This window comes from Physeter macrocephalus, chromosome 10 (genome assembly GCF_002837175.3).
Source record: "Physeter macrocephalus isolate SW-GA chromosome 10, ASM283717v5, whole genome shotgun sequence".
Taxonomy (NCBI): Eukaryota; Metazoa; Chordata; class Mammalia; order Artiodactyla; family Physeteridae; genus Physeter; species Physeter macrocephalus.
In genome coordinates this window covers 57,801,881-57,815,760 of record NC_041223.1, presented here as the reverse complement: position 1 = coordinate 57,815,760, position 13,880 = coordinate 57,801,881, and positions in this window count along the sequence as shown.

The window sequence follows — 13,880 nt, the reverse complement described above, 5'->3', positions numbered from 1 at the left end:
ATATATACCACATCTTCTTTATCCATTCATCTGTCGATGGACATTTTGGTTGCTTTCATGTCTTGGCTATTGTAAATAGTGCTGCTATGAACATTGAGGTGCGTGTATCTTTTTGAATTAGAGTTTTCATTTTTCCAGATATATGCCCAGGATTGGGATTGCTGGATCATATGGTAACTCTACTTTTAGTTTTTTAAGTAATCTCCATACTATTCTCCATAGTGGCTGCACCAATTTACATTGCCACCAACAGTGTAGGAGGGTTCACTTTTTCCACAGCCCCCTCCAGTATCTGTTATATTTGTAGCCTTTTTGGTGATAGTCATTCTCATTGGTGTGAGGTGATACCTCATTGTAGTTTTGACTCTCATTTCTCTAATAATTAGCAATGCTGAGCATCTTTTCATGTGCCTGTTGGCCATCTGTATGTCTTCTTTGGGAAAGGTATATTTAGGTCTTCTGCCCATTTTTTATTGGGTTGTTTGTTTGATATTGGGCTGTATAAACTGTTTGGATATTTTGGATAGAAAGCCCAGAAATAAACCCACACACTTATGGTCAATTAATCTATGACAAAGGCAGAAAGAATATACAATGGAGAAAAGACAGTCTCTTCAATAAGTGGTGCTGGGAAAACTGGACAACTACATGGAAAAATAATAAAATAACATTCTCTAACACCATACACAAAAATAAACTCAAAATGGATTAAAGACCTAAATGGAAGACCGGTACTGTAAAACTCCTAGAGGAAAACATAGGCAGAACACTCTTTGACATAAATCACAGTAACATTTTTTTGGATCTGTCTCCTAGAGTAATGGAAACAAAAGCAAAAATAAACAAATGGGACCTAATTAAATTTAAAATCTTTTGCACAAAAAAGGAAAGAAACCGTAAGCAAAATGAAAAGACAACCCACGGAATGAGAGAAAATATTTACAAACAATGCGACCAACAAGGGCTTAATTTCTAAACATAAATTTCATATGCGCTGGGAAACCAATATATTCAAGTAACTCGCTTTATTTTTGATATTTGCTTTACTACAATGATTTGGAACCAAACTGGCAACATCTCCAAGGTATGCCTGTGCAGGTAAAATGATTCAATGGTGTTTGAAGTCAGAATAAGGTTTTGTTTGGGTCCTAGGGGCCAGGATTGGCTAGGAAAAGGCACTAAGGAAATTTCCTGGGTAAATATGTATCCACATGTACATATTTAAATGTACAAATGTAAATATCCATTGAGCTGTATACTGAAATTAATACATTTAACTCAGTTTATTGCATGCTTGTTATATTTCATAGAATGTTTTAGAAAGAATACATCACAAGAACATCATGTTCATTAAATTAGATTGTATATGTAACGAACATTAATACTCCTGTTTCTCACTCCTTTGTATTTTACAAACAAGGACACTAAATCTCAGGTTAAGTAGTCAAGAAGGCATGAAAGATCTTAGAATTAAGATAATGGCAATGAGACTAGAAGTAAAAGAAGATTTGACAAAGCATAGTGACTGGTTATGTGGTCAGAATGAAAAAATTTACCCACACAATGTTTTATGTAGATAATGGAGACAAAAGTGATATTAATCAAAAGCAGGATAAACATGTACAGAAGTGGGAAGCTGGAGAATTTATAAATTTGTGTTAAGGCTTGTAGCATTTATAGTGGTAACAGACTGTTCAATGAGATGTCAAGTGCACAACAGAAACTAAAGGCTGTGAGACAGTAGTCATGTCATAACTAAAGTGGCTACTTTGGGAGTTAACTGCATATTTGATTATGTGGATGTCATAAATTTTACCTTAAATATTTAAATTTTGAAATTATTAAAAAGTTCAGGTAAACCTAGAAAATGTGAAATACTAGATTTATCTTGAACTTTTTAGGAAAGGTCTGATAGAGGAAGTGAGAGTCTTAAAACATTAGATATAAAAATACATTTGAAAACAGCTTGATAACTAAGTTTAATTTTTATAATTATTATATATTAATTTCTACAAAATGTATTTAAAATATAAATTTGGCTTACACATTATCTCTTCTTTAATATCTGTTTTTGGTGAATGTATTAGTTTCCTACTGCTATTTGTAACAAGTTATCATAAACTTAGCTACACAAATTTATTATCTTTATTATTCTATAGGTCAGAAATCTTACATGGGTCTGTCTCACTGAACTAAAATCACGGTGTCAGCAGGACTGCATTCCTTTCTGGAAGATCTAGGGGAGAATCCTGTTCCTTTTCTTTTCCAGGTTTTAGAGGGTGCCCACATTCCTTTGGTTCCTGATCCCTTTTCAAAGTCAGCAAAATCTGTTGGAGTCTTTCTGACAAAGCATTACTCAAACACGGAAACTTCTGCCTCCCTGTTTCACATTGAAGACCCTTGTAATCACATTGGACCCACTGTGGTAATCTCTCCATGTTAAGGTCCGTTGATTAGCACCCTTAATTCCAACTGCTACTTTAATCTTCCTTTGCCATGCAAGGTAACATATTCACAGATTCCAGGGATTAGGATGTGGACATCTTTTAGGGGCCAATAATCTGTCTACCATTCTGGGTACATGAGGTTCCTCCTTGAAATTTTAGTCTAGAATATCAAAGACGTAGCATGTCATAATTCATATACAAAATTTAATTTCACGTTGTCAACTCTAGGTTCTGTCTGTGGCTTAGGTAATTTGTTGGTCATGCTTGTGGAAGACAAACTGCAGTATAAAATTTTAATATGTACCACTCTGACTTTTTAACATGAAAATATTTAAACAAATTGAGTAAAAGAGTAAAAGATCTTAATATATCTAGCTAGAAATGGTAATTTTGACCTTTATATTTCTTCTTCTGTGTTTACCACTTGTTCGTTTAGATTTATCTCTATTTTTCCAATCTCCCTTGTTTCCATAAAACAGTTCACAAATATTTCTAATCATAAAAAAGATGCTATGGGTGTCATAAGAATATAATAATTATGCCAAAGGCCTTAGATTTCTTTATAAAGACCAAAATAGATTTGTTTATATAAAACTGTATTAATAATGTTTTTAATACTAGATAATTTCATTCAGGTGTCTTTAAGAAAAATATATGTTTCCTGAAGTTCCCTTAAAAGTATTCATTTCTTGAAAACCAGACACTTGCCACTCTGAGCTTTATTTCCAATTTTAGTTAATTGTTACTCAGTTCCAACTTGAAATTGATGAGAGCTTCTCAATAAAAAGCAGTATTGAAGATAAGACAGAAGACAGTTAAATGGGAGAATTCTAAAGTATAGAAAACCCCATAACAAAGAAATACTTTGTGTACATAATTACCCTGTAACTATTATTACCTGAAGAAGTGCTAAATAACATTAGCGTAGGCAACAGTGAATAGTAGCATGTAGACCTAACTCACAGAACTGGGTACGGTTATATTTGAAAATGATAAGTAAATTCTTATCATAAATTCTTATATTTGAAAATGATAAGTAAATTCTCCAACTTGCTGAATAACACCTCAGTTTCTGGGAAAAATAATTTCATAATTATATATAATTTTTAGCCAGTGTACACTGGTGAGTATATATATGTATGTTAAAGTTGAGGGAACAATTGTGTCAAAACCACTGTAATTATAGTGGGAAAAATTTCACTGCTTGATTTCTTTTTTTTAATATGGTTCTTTCCTTTTAAGGTGTAAATAAATAACTCAAGGAAATGAAATAAAACCTTAAGTTTTCTACTTTTCAAGTTTTAATATGTTCTATTATTTTAATATTTACCTATTAACTTACTATCAGCACATGGTTTGCAATGTCTGTCTTCTTGTTAGTTTACATGTTTTACTTGGGAGTGGATAAAATGGATTTTCCTACACAGCAGAGGACAAAGAATCTGTTTAGGGATACCTGCATATCTCTTCTGCTCTTTTCCCTCCTCTTTCCCATGCCCAGAGAAGAATACATGTCCTTGCTGGCCCAAGTGTAGTGGGTTTGAAGTAAGAACTAGTATAATATTTGACAGTTCAAATCTCCCTTAATGATATACATTGTTATCACAGTAGGAAGTAAAACAGTAAACAATGAGGAACGATGTAAACTCAGATTAGAGATTAGCAATTAAAAACCTTAAGAAGATATTTTGTATGTTACATGGAGCACTAAAGATGGCATAATATAGGTAGAATGTAATATTGTTATGGTCATATGATCATCCTAGCTGATGCAACAGGACACCAAAATAAATGAAAAGAATAAAGAATCTGGTTTATTCATAGAGAATATGACTGTGCCTTTAGAAAATCTTAACTAACTAACTAAATAAACAACCAGAAATAATAAGGGAATTTAATAAGGCTGCAAAATACCAGGTTATTACACAAAACATATTATTCCTGAATACTAGTAATAAAAATATTGGCAAATGAAATGTCAAACATACCTTTAGCAATACCCTAAACATGAAATATTTAGGGTTAATTTTAATAAAATATGTGTGAGATTTGTACACTGAAATCTATATAGTATTCCTGAATTATGTGTTTAAGAGTCTAGATAATTACAGAAAAAGAGATACCACATTCATGAATTAGAAGACTCTGTAATTTTAAGATGCCAGTTCTCCCAAAATGAATCTACAGATTCCACATAACACCAATACAAATTCCAACAGGTTTCTCTCTTTTTTTATTTTTTTAAGAAATTGATCATCTTACTCTAAAATTCATATAGAAAGGCAAAGAACCAAGAATGAGCCAAAAACTATTTTTTACAAAATAACATATTTTGAGGATTCATAATGCTTTATTTGAAGACATGCTATAGAAAGATCCAGCTATCAAGGCAGTGTGGTATTGACATAAGGGGAATCATGTATATGTATGGAATAGATCAAAACATATAGAAATGTGAGAGTGGACTTCTCTAGCTTATTCTCCATCTTAAGAGAAACCATTTAGTCTTTCACTATTAAGCATGTTGGTAGGTTTTATATAGTAATCTTTAATGAGATTCAGGAAGTTCGCTTATATTCCTAGTTTGTTAAAATTTTATTATGAATGAGTATTAAATTAGTCAAAAATTTTTTTATCTATTTATATGGGCATCTAATTTTTCTCTTTTATTTTTTTAATATGGTTAATTACATTTTTTTTTAAGTTAACTCAAACTTGCTTTCCTTAAATAAACCCACTTGGTTGTGACATACTGTCCATTTACATATGGTTGCATTTGATTTGCTAATATTTTGTTTTTGATTTTTTTGTTGAGGTTTATGAAAGTTACTGTTCCGTAGCTTTCTTTTCTATGATCTTTTGTCTGGTCAGAGTGATACTGGCCTCATAATATGAGTTGGGAAGTGATCCACCTTTCTCTAATTTCTGACAGTTTGCGTAGATAATTTTACACATTTATTTTTTTCTTATATATTTTTCTTAAATACATTTATTTTTGATGAAATTTTTATCAGGGAATCCATCTGTGCCTGAAATTTCCTCTGTGGAAAGTTTTTAAATTATAAATTTATTTTATTTAATAGATATAAGATGACTCAGATTTCTTTCCCTTACTTTTGTTTGGTAGTACGTACATATCAAGTAATTTATTTCATCTCTGCCAGAGGTCAAAAAATTTTTTTTTCCTCTACGTGTCCAGATATAAATATATTAGGCTTTGTGGGCCAAGACTCAATATCAAGGCAATTAAGTAGATACTTCCATACAAGAGAGAAATTTTAAATACGATAATAGATTATAATTTTTTGTAATATACATCTACTATACTTTGTAACACAAGTTGACTAAAAAGAAGAATTAAAGTCTTTCCTGGGGGATTACATTTCACTTAATTGGAGTGAAACACTATAGAGTTATAACTGTTTTACAGCAATTTGTAGTGTGCAGAAGAGCAGTGATGATGAGAGCATATATTCAACTTTGCCGTTATAGCATGAAAGCAGCCATAGACAATATACAAATGAATGTGTGGCTGTGTTCCAATAAAACTTTAATTATGGGCACTGAAATTTGAATTTCATGTAATTTTAATGTGTCAAAATATTATTCTTCTATTGATTATTTTTCAATCATTTAAAATTAGCCCTTAAGCTATACAAAAATAGGCTGTAGGCAAATTTGGCCTATGGCCTGTAGTTTACTGACCTCTGTTGTAGGCTGCCAAAATAATTGACATAAATGTGCTCTTAACATTGCTTTATTGGGAGTTTAGCATCTGTAGGTTCTCTTGTGATGATGCACTTTTCTTTCTTGATATCAACAATGTATTTTCCTGTGTTTTATCCATCCAAAAGAATCCTCTGGGGCTTCCCTGGTGGCGCCGTGGTTGAGAATCCGCCTGTCGATGCAGGGGACACGGGTTCGTGCCCCGGTCCAAGAAGATCCCACATGTTGCGGAGCGGCTGGGCCCGTGAGCCATGGCCGCTGAGCCTGCGCGTCCGGAGCATATGCTCCGCAACGGGAGAGACCACAACAGTGAGAGGCCCGTGTACCACAAAAAAAAAAAAAAAAAAAAAAAAAAAAGAATCCTCTGAATAAATCTGGCAGTTACAGATTAATTCTAGTAGAATACAATTTATCAAAATTTTCATCAATATTTTAAAGCAAAATAAATGTAGTTTTTTGATTTTCAAAGTGTGATGGTTAATTTTATGTGTCACCTTGACTGGGTGAGGAGATGCCCAGATAGTTGGTAAAACATTGTTATTTCTGGATGTGTCTGTGAGGGTGTTTGTGGAAGATTAGCATTTGATTCACTAGACTGAAGAGATCTGCCCTCACCAATGTGGACCCGCAAGATCCAATCCACTGGGGACCTGAATACAACAAAAAGAAAAAGGAAGGGTGAATTTTCTCTCTCTCTTCTTGAACAGAGATGTCCATCTTTTCTGCCTTCAGTTATCAGAGCCCTTTGTTCTCAGGCCTTCAGCCTCAGACTATGAATTACACCTCTGGTTCCCCTTTCAGGCGTTTGGACTTGAATTGAATTATATCACCAGCTTTTCTCTGTCTCCAACTTGCAGACAGCAGATTGTGGGAATTCATGGCCTCGATAACTACATGAACCAATTCCTATAATAAATCTCCTCATATATGTGTGTGTGTATTTATACATATCCAAATATATCTTACTGGTTCTTGGTCTCTATGGAGAACCCCAATATACAAAGTTTTGTTTGGGGATAAATATTTTCAGTAATTGAATATTATTCAATAATTGAATATTAAAAAACATACATTTTCAAAGTTATTTCTTTCCATGGGCAGAAGCCTCTAAGAATTATAGAATATATCAATAGGAAAAGATTACAGCAATACAAGTGCCGGGAGGTAAGGTCATGTGCTAGAGCAGCAGAGGATTGAATGAAGAGATGGAAGCAGATCTAAGGATTATTTTAGAGGTAAAATCATATGCATAAAAGCAGGTGTCTAATGCTTAAAATTAAAAAGAACATGTGGAGTTGATGGCAAAATTTAGGAAGACATATAAAAACTTGAAATGAAATTATCATTCAATTAAAGAACACATTGGTGAGATGTAGAATTTGTTTCATCTAGAAAACAGGAGGAAAATACTCCACTAAATTTTTTTTATATTCTGTGATAAAAGAATCAAGTTGACATTTTAAATCAAGTTCTTCTGTATAAAACTAAATTGATAGCATTACTTAAGCTAGTCATGTTCATTAGTCTTTTAAACTTGGTGTGGTATTGAAACTTGTGAACATTTCTAAAAATTTAAAAACCTAGAGACATATTTATTTGAGAACACTTTAATGTTATATTTTAATAGAAATAATTATGTTCCCCAGGGGAATAGAATTTCTTAATCATTTTATTATAAACTTTTTAAAGCTTAATTTCCTCCAAATAAGTAAAGAAATATATTTTAATTAAATAGTTCATTAATCTTTGTAAAGATTATTGTTTTTAGTCTATGACCTTCACACTATATTATATATACTTTGAGATTAGCTAGTTTTTCCCACAGGTAGGAGATGTCAGGGATAGTTTTCCATTTTAGGAATTAACCATGTGAAACACTAAATGGCTGATTATGTTATCTAAACCAGGATGTTACCTCAGAATTAAAAATTTTGAACTTTTATGCATGTACTCTAGCCACTCATTGTTTCTTTCCATTTTGCCTTGTTCTATCTTCTTATGACCTTAAAAGTAAATTCCAACAAGTTAATTATTTCTAGTTTGATTTAATATACCATATGCAGTACAGGGATTATGTACCTACATTTCTGATCATATGCTGAAGGTCTTGCTTTTCATTTTTACTTGTGTTCTCTGCATTCTGATTCTCAAGAGATAAAGATCCACATTCTTTTTTACTGCAATTGATTATAGAGTGCTGTGTCAAATATTGCCAGGATTGCTTAGTAATAACATTCATCATGTTACTTTTCTAAAATCTGAAAAAAAAATCTGAATTCCAAAAGATATCTCTTTGCACATGGTTTGGGCAATGGGTTGTGGATTTGTGAAAACAAATCTATAGCCTCTGTACAGAGTGTAGACCTTGATTCCCTGCTGAGAGTTTCTCTGTCATAATGACCTGTGTTCCATCTGCTTTTTCTATATCTCTTAAAGTATCTCACTTTCGTGACTCTTTCAATTCCTTATTTTAATATTTTATTCTCCCTACCTTTCATCAAACAGTAATAATGTTCCCAAGGGATCACATATCTGATAATTTTTTTCAGAGAAGACCTTTCTGTGATCTACCATTGTTTATTCATCATCACAGTTCCCCCAATTTTTATTCTTTTTGCATTTTAATGGTGAAACCATCCTGTTATACTAGCCTCTGCTGAGTTCTTCATGCACTCATTCATGAGCTCCTCTGAGGAAATGAGCTATGATTTGAAGGAAGAGTAGGAATCAAGATGAAGGTAGCATATGCAGCTGAATATTTCAGGATGATTCAAAAATATTTGCACAGTTCCTGAGAAAATACTTATCTTGGTAACTTGGTTAAAAGTGAAAGAATGTTAACATGATTGAAACATAGGGGCTAAGGGTAGGCATCAGCAAGATACAGACAATATCACCCAGGGAAATAGTATAGAGTTAAGAAAGGAAAAATAGAACGTTATACAGAGAAACAAGTACTGAGGGTGTAGTAAGAGAAAAAGAAGCTTATTTAAAAAATTAAGAAGTAGCTGGAGAAATGGCCTGAAAATCAGGGTTTTGTAACGAGTAAATCGAAGTAAAAACATCAAGGCAATTAAAACTATCAAAAGCTAGAATGTAGTCTGATGACAAAATATAAAAGTACCAATTAACACCAATTGCATTAACCCTAAGTAGGTAACTATTTCAAAGAGAAAGTGGTTGGATAAGGAAAGGAAGAAAGTGAAGTATCTGAGGACTTCATTAGGAGTGTGGAAGTAGAAAAGTCAAGGAAAGATAATTTCTGAAGGGGAGCAGAGAGATAGGCTGGCACTTACAGTATGCTACAGGGTGGAGGAAGAATCTCTTTTTTCACAAAATTTGCAAGAAGGTTTGTGTTTAAATGTTGATGTGAAGAACCAGTAAAAGTGAGAGGTTGAAAAATGAGAGATTTGGCGTAACTTGTCAGATTTTTGGAGTGAAGTGGAGGCTGACATAGATGGTAGCCTTGATCTCAAGCACAAGTGGAGGGAGATACATTTAGATGCATTTCATCTATTAGATATGAAAGAAGGATGGGTGGACAGATGGATGGAAGGATGGCAATAAGTTTCCGAAAGAGTACAGAGGAATGAATGATGACGTGCTTGATAGAGGCTATCTTCTCTGTCAGGAAGGGGCCGTCTATCCAGAGTGAGTAGAAAAGTAGTGGATAAAGGGATTTGGGTAAGTGAACACATTTTGAAAGAGCCTTGAAGGATAATGGGAGATGGACTTATTGGAAAAACAGAATGATTGCCTGGTAGCTCTAAAGGGCCGTGAAGATGGGACACTAGGAATTTTGGGTGCTAGTAATACATTATATATTCAATGATATTTTTTCTCTGGTCAAGTTCAGCTTGGTAAAGGGGTGAAAATGGCATATATTTTGGTTACTCTGGACTTGCAATTTTATATATTGCAGTTGTGGGTATAGACAGGGCCTTGATTGTGGAGAATAGCCTATATAGGAAAAGAAGAATATACAACAGGATTTATAGACTGAGAGAAAGGAGAGGAGTTAGAACCTGGATGTTTGAAAAGATTAAAGAACAACTACAGAGTGAACAATTGGTAAGAATTAAATGAACAGTATTATTGTCAGATATTAATTTTGATTTTAAGATTTACAAATAAAAGATTCACTCAAAAATATTTATTGAGCAACTCCTGTATAAGAAAAATTGTCCTTAGCATTGTGGAAATGAAGGTGGGACAAGTTTTACCCTCTTACGAAGCTGAGATTCTAGCCAAGTGGGTAATATCAAAATAAAAGAATAATGTGGTCTGATAGTCTGCATTGCAGAGGCGACAGAGTGGAAGAAAACACTTCCCACCTCCCTAAGCCAGGGCAGTTGTTTAACAATGCAACACAGATAGCGTCAGGCATTTCGGTGTGTGCTCTCCAACTGGGAGAGCCAATCATCAGCTTACAACACAGGAAGGTATTTCTATGCTGAACAGGATGAGAATTAATCCCTACCTTCACCACAGCATAGGCCAGACCCGGGGTCCTGACCCTGGCTCAGAACTAAGATCAGAAAGCTGCAGGGTCACAAAGATACACAGAAAAGCCACTCTAAAGCTAACTGGTAATAAGTGGACAGCTATTTCAAAGAAAGTGTTAGAAGCAGTCAATCTGCTTTCAATTTGATTGATTGAAACTCTATTTTTAGTGAATACTGAGGATATCTATTAACAAAGACTGATAATATGGGTCTTATACATGGGAGGGATATCCTAATATAAAATTGCATGTGATAAAAATCATCAAAGAAGGGACATAAGACAAAGAACAAAACTTAGAAAAGATGCGAATATGATCAGAATAAAGACATTTTCCCTTGGTACACCATATTTAGGATTTTTGATAATTCCTTATTGAGAAGATAATTATAAATTATTATTAGAATGCAAAGGTCTTGGATTTGTTTGTGCTTATATTATGAATATTTTAATGTGTTTATAGTCTAAGTTTACTGTATGTGGTAATCATTCTCAACCACATTTTTTATTGACTTCATAGCATTTCTACATCTTGATATTGTTATTTAATAAGTATCTAAAATTGTCGACCTACGTGGCTTTTAGTGTCTAAAATGGGCATATCAGTAACTCTATGAACTGTGTAACAAATTATTTCAAACCTTAGTGACAGGAAATAACCTTTCATTTTGCTGGTGTCTAGTGGCAAATGTTGAGAGAAAGAGCCAGTTCAAGCATGAGAGCCATTTCACCTTTACGACTTAGACTAGGAAGTGTTATAATACAGCATCATTTTTATATATTCCTCAAGGCATAGAATTCTGCACCAGTTCGAAGGGAAAACAGATTCTGACACATTTCTGGAAGATCATATAAAACTGAAATATTCCTGTGGCCGTTTTTGAAAAAGGTAATCGGTCCCGGTGGGTAATATTAAGCAGTATTCCTTAGAGTTGCTTTAAAAGAGGTTAATTTTTGAGAATTCCCTGGCAGTCCAGTGGTTAGGACTTTGTGCTTTCACTGCCGAGGGCCCAGGTTCAATTCTTTTTCAGGGAACCAAGATCCCAGCGTGGCCAAAAAATAAAAATCAAAAAACCAAAAAAATAGTTAATTTTTTTAGGTTTTGTCACTGTTTACTTGTGCTTTGTACTGTAGAAGCACAGTGTGGAAATGCATTCATTCTGTCTATAATGGCACTGAATAATGCTTTATAGAGTAAGTAATAGTTGAGTGGTCTCTTTAAGGGCAACCTGGAGTTTATCAGGTAAAGTAAAATGAATTCATTCTATCACCTGTACATATGGGAGAGAGTAATGGCCTGTTCAGAGAAGGGTCACCGTCTATAGTAAAGAAAGAGGAGGTTGGAAAGGTCACATATTAGTCCATCCAAGCAGTATTTAAAAGAATAATCATGCATCATCAGTGATAAAACTAAGTTCAAAATGGATTAAAGACTTAAATTTAAGACCTGAAACCATAAAACTTCTAGAAGAAAACATAGGGAGTATGCTCTTTGACATTGATCTTAACAATATTTTTTGGATATATCTCCTCAAGGATGGGAAACAGAAGAAGAAATAAACAAATAGAACTACATTGAACTAAAAAGCATTTGCACAGCAAAAGAAACCATCAACAAAACAAAAAGGCAACCTACTAAGTAGAAGAAGATATTTGTAAATAAGCTATCCAACAAGGATTTAATATCCAAAATATACAAAGAACTCATACAACTCAACATCAAAAACAAACAAAAAAATTAAGAATGACTAGAGGACCTGAAAAGACATTTTGTCCAAAGAATCCATACACATGGCCAACAGGCACATGAAAAGATGCTCAATATCACTAATCATCAGGAAAATGCTCCCTGATTTCAAACTATGCTACAAAGCTACAGTAATCAAAACAGTATGGTGGTACAGAAAAATAGACACATAGAGCAGTGGAACAGAATACAGAGTCAAGAAATAAAGCTACACTTAGATGCTCAATTAATCTAGGACAAAGCAGGCAAGAATATACAATGAGGAAAAGGCAGCTTCTTCAATAAATGGTGTTGGGGAAACTGGACAATTACATACAAAAGAATCAAACTGACTACTTTTTCATACCTTATAATTATTTTTAAATAGATTATTTATATTTATATATTTATTTATATTATATTTAGTTTATTTTTCTTTTTGCTTTCTTTTGCAACTCTTATCTTTTGTTTATCTGGCATGATAGACATTTAATTACAATTCATACTTGAAAAAAGAATATTTTAATAAAATTTAACTATTTGTCTGAATATAGTAAACCTGTTGGTGTGCCTTCAATTAAATATCCAGTTTTTTGAAAAGACTAGAAGAGAGTACTAAACATTGGATTGTATCCATAGACTGTGCACCCTAGTTTAAAAACCTATGTTCTAGCTCCTATTTTGATCCTGATATGTGATCTCTGGCAGAGACCTCATTCTTAGATTTAGGTTATCCCACCTGTAAAGTGAGTAGTCTATTGCTAATACTGCATCATGTGTTACCAAAAATTATAATGGGTGTTAAATGAAATGACTTTGGAAAATGATTGATTAAACAAAGTTAAATATCTTTCTTTTTTAGCCTTTAAGATTCTAATATAATTATGAATCTAAAGTTAAAGGATACTATGTGGTATTTCCCAAATTATTTGACTATATAATAACATAAAAGTGTTTTCAAGAACACTGATTTTATATGGACTTAAGGAGAAAATCTATACTGTTTTATAATTCCAACAATAATTTTATTAGGAAAGAGTTTGGGTTAAAAACAATTTAAATAAAATTTAAACAAATATTTTTTCTGTGATCTTTGGGAGTGATCTAAGTTTAAACTTTTTCCTGATATTATTATATTTATGTGATATATTTTAAATAATTGAGAAAAAATATACAATTTCAAAATAAAGTAAAACTCACTCCTAAATGTAAGGCTAGACACTATAAAACTCTTAGAGGAAAGCATAGGAAGAACACTCTATGACATAAATCACAGCAAGATCCTTTTTGACCCACCTCCTTGAGTAATGGAAATAAAAACAAAAATAAACAAATGGGACTTAAAAAAACTTAAAAGCTTTTGCACAGCAAAGGAAACCATAAACAAGATGAAAAAACAACCCTCAGAATGGGAGAAAATATTTGCAAACAAAGCAACTGACAAAGGATTAGTCTCCAAAATATACAAGCAGCTCATG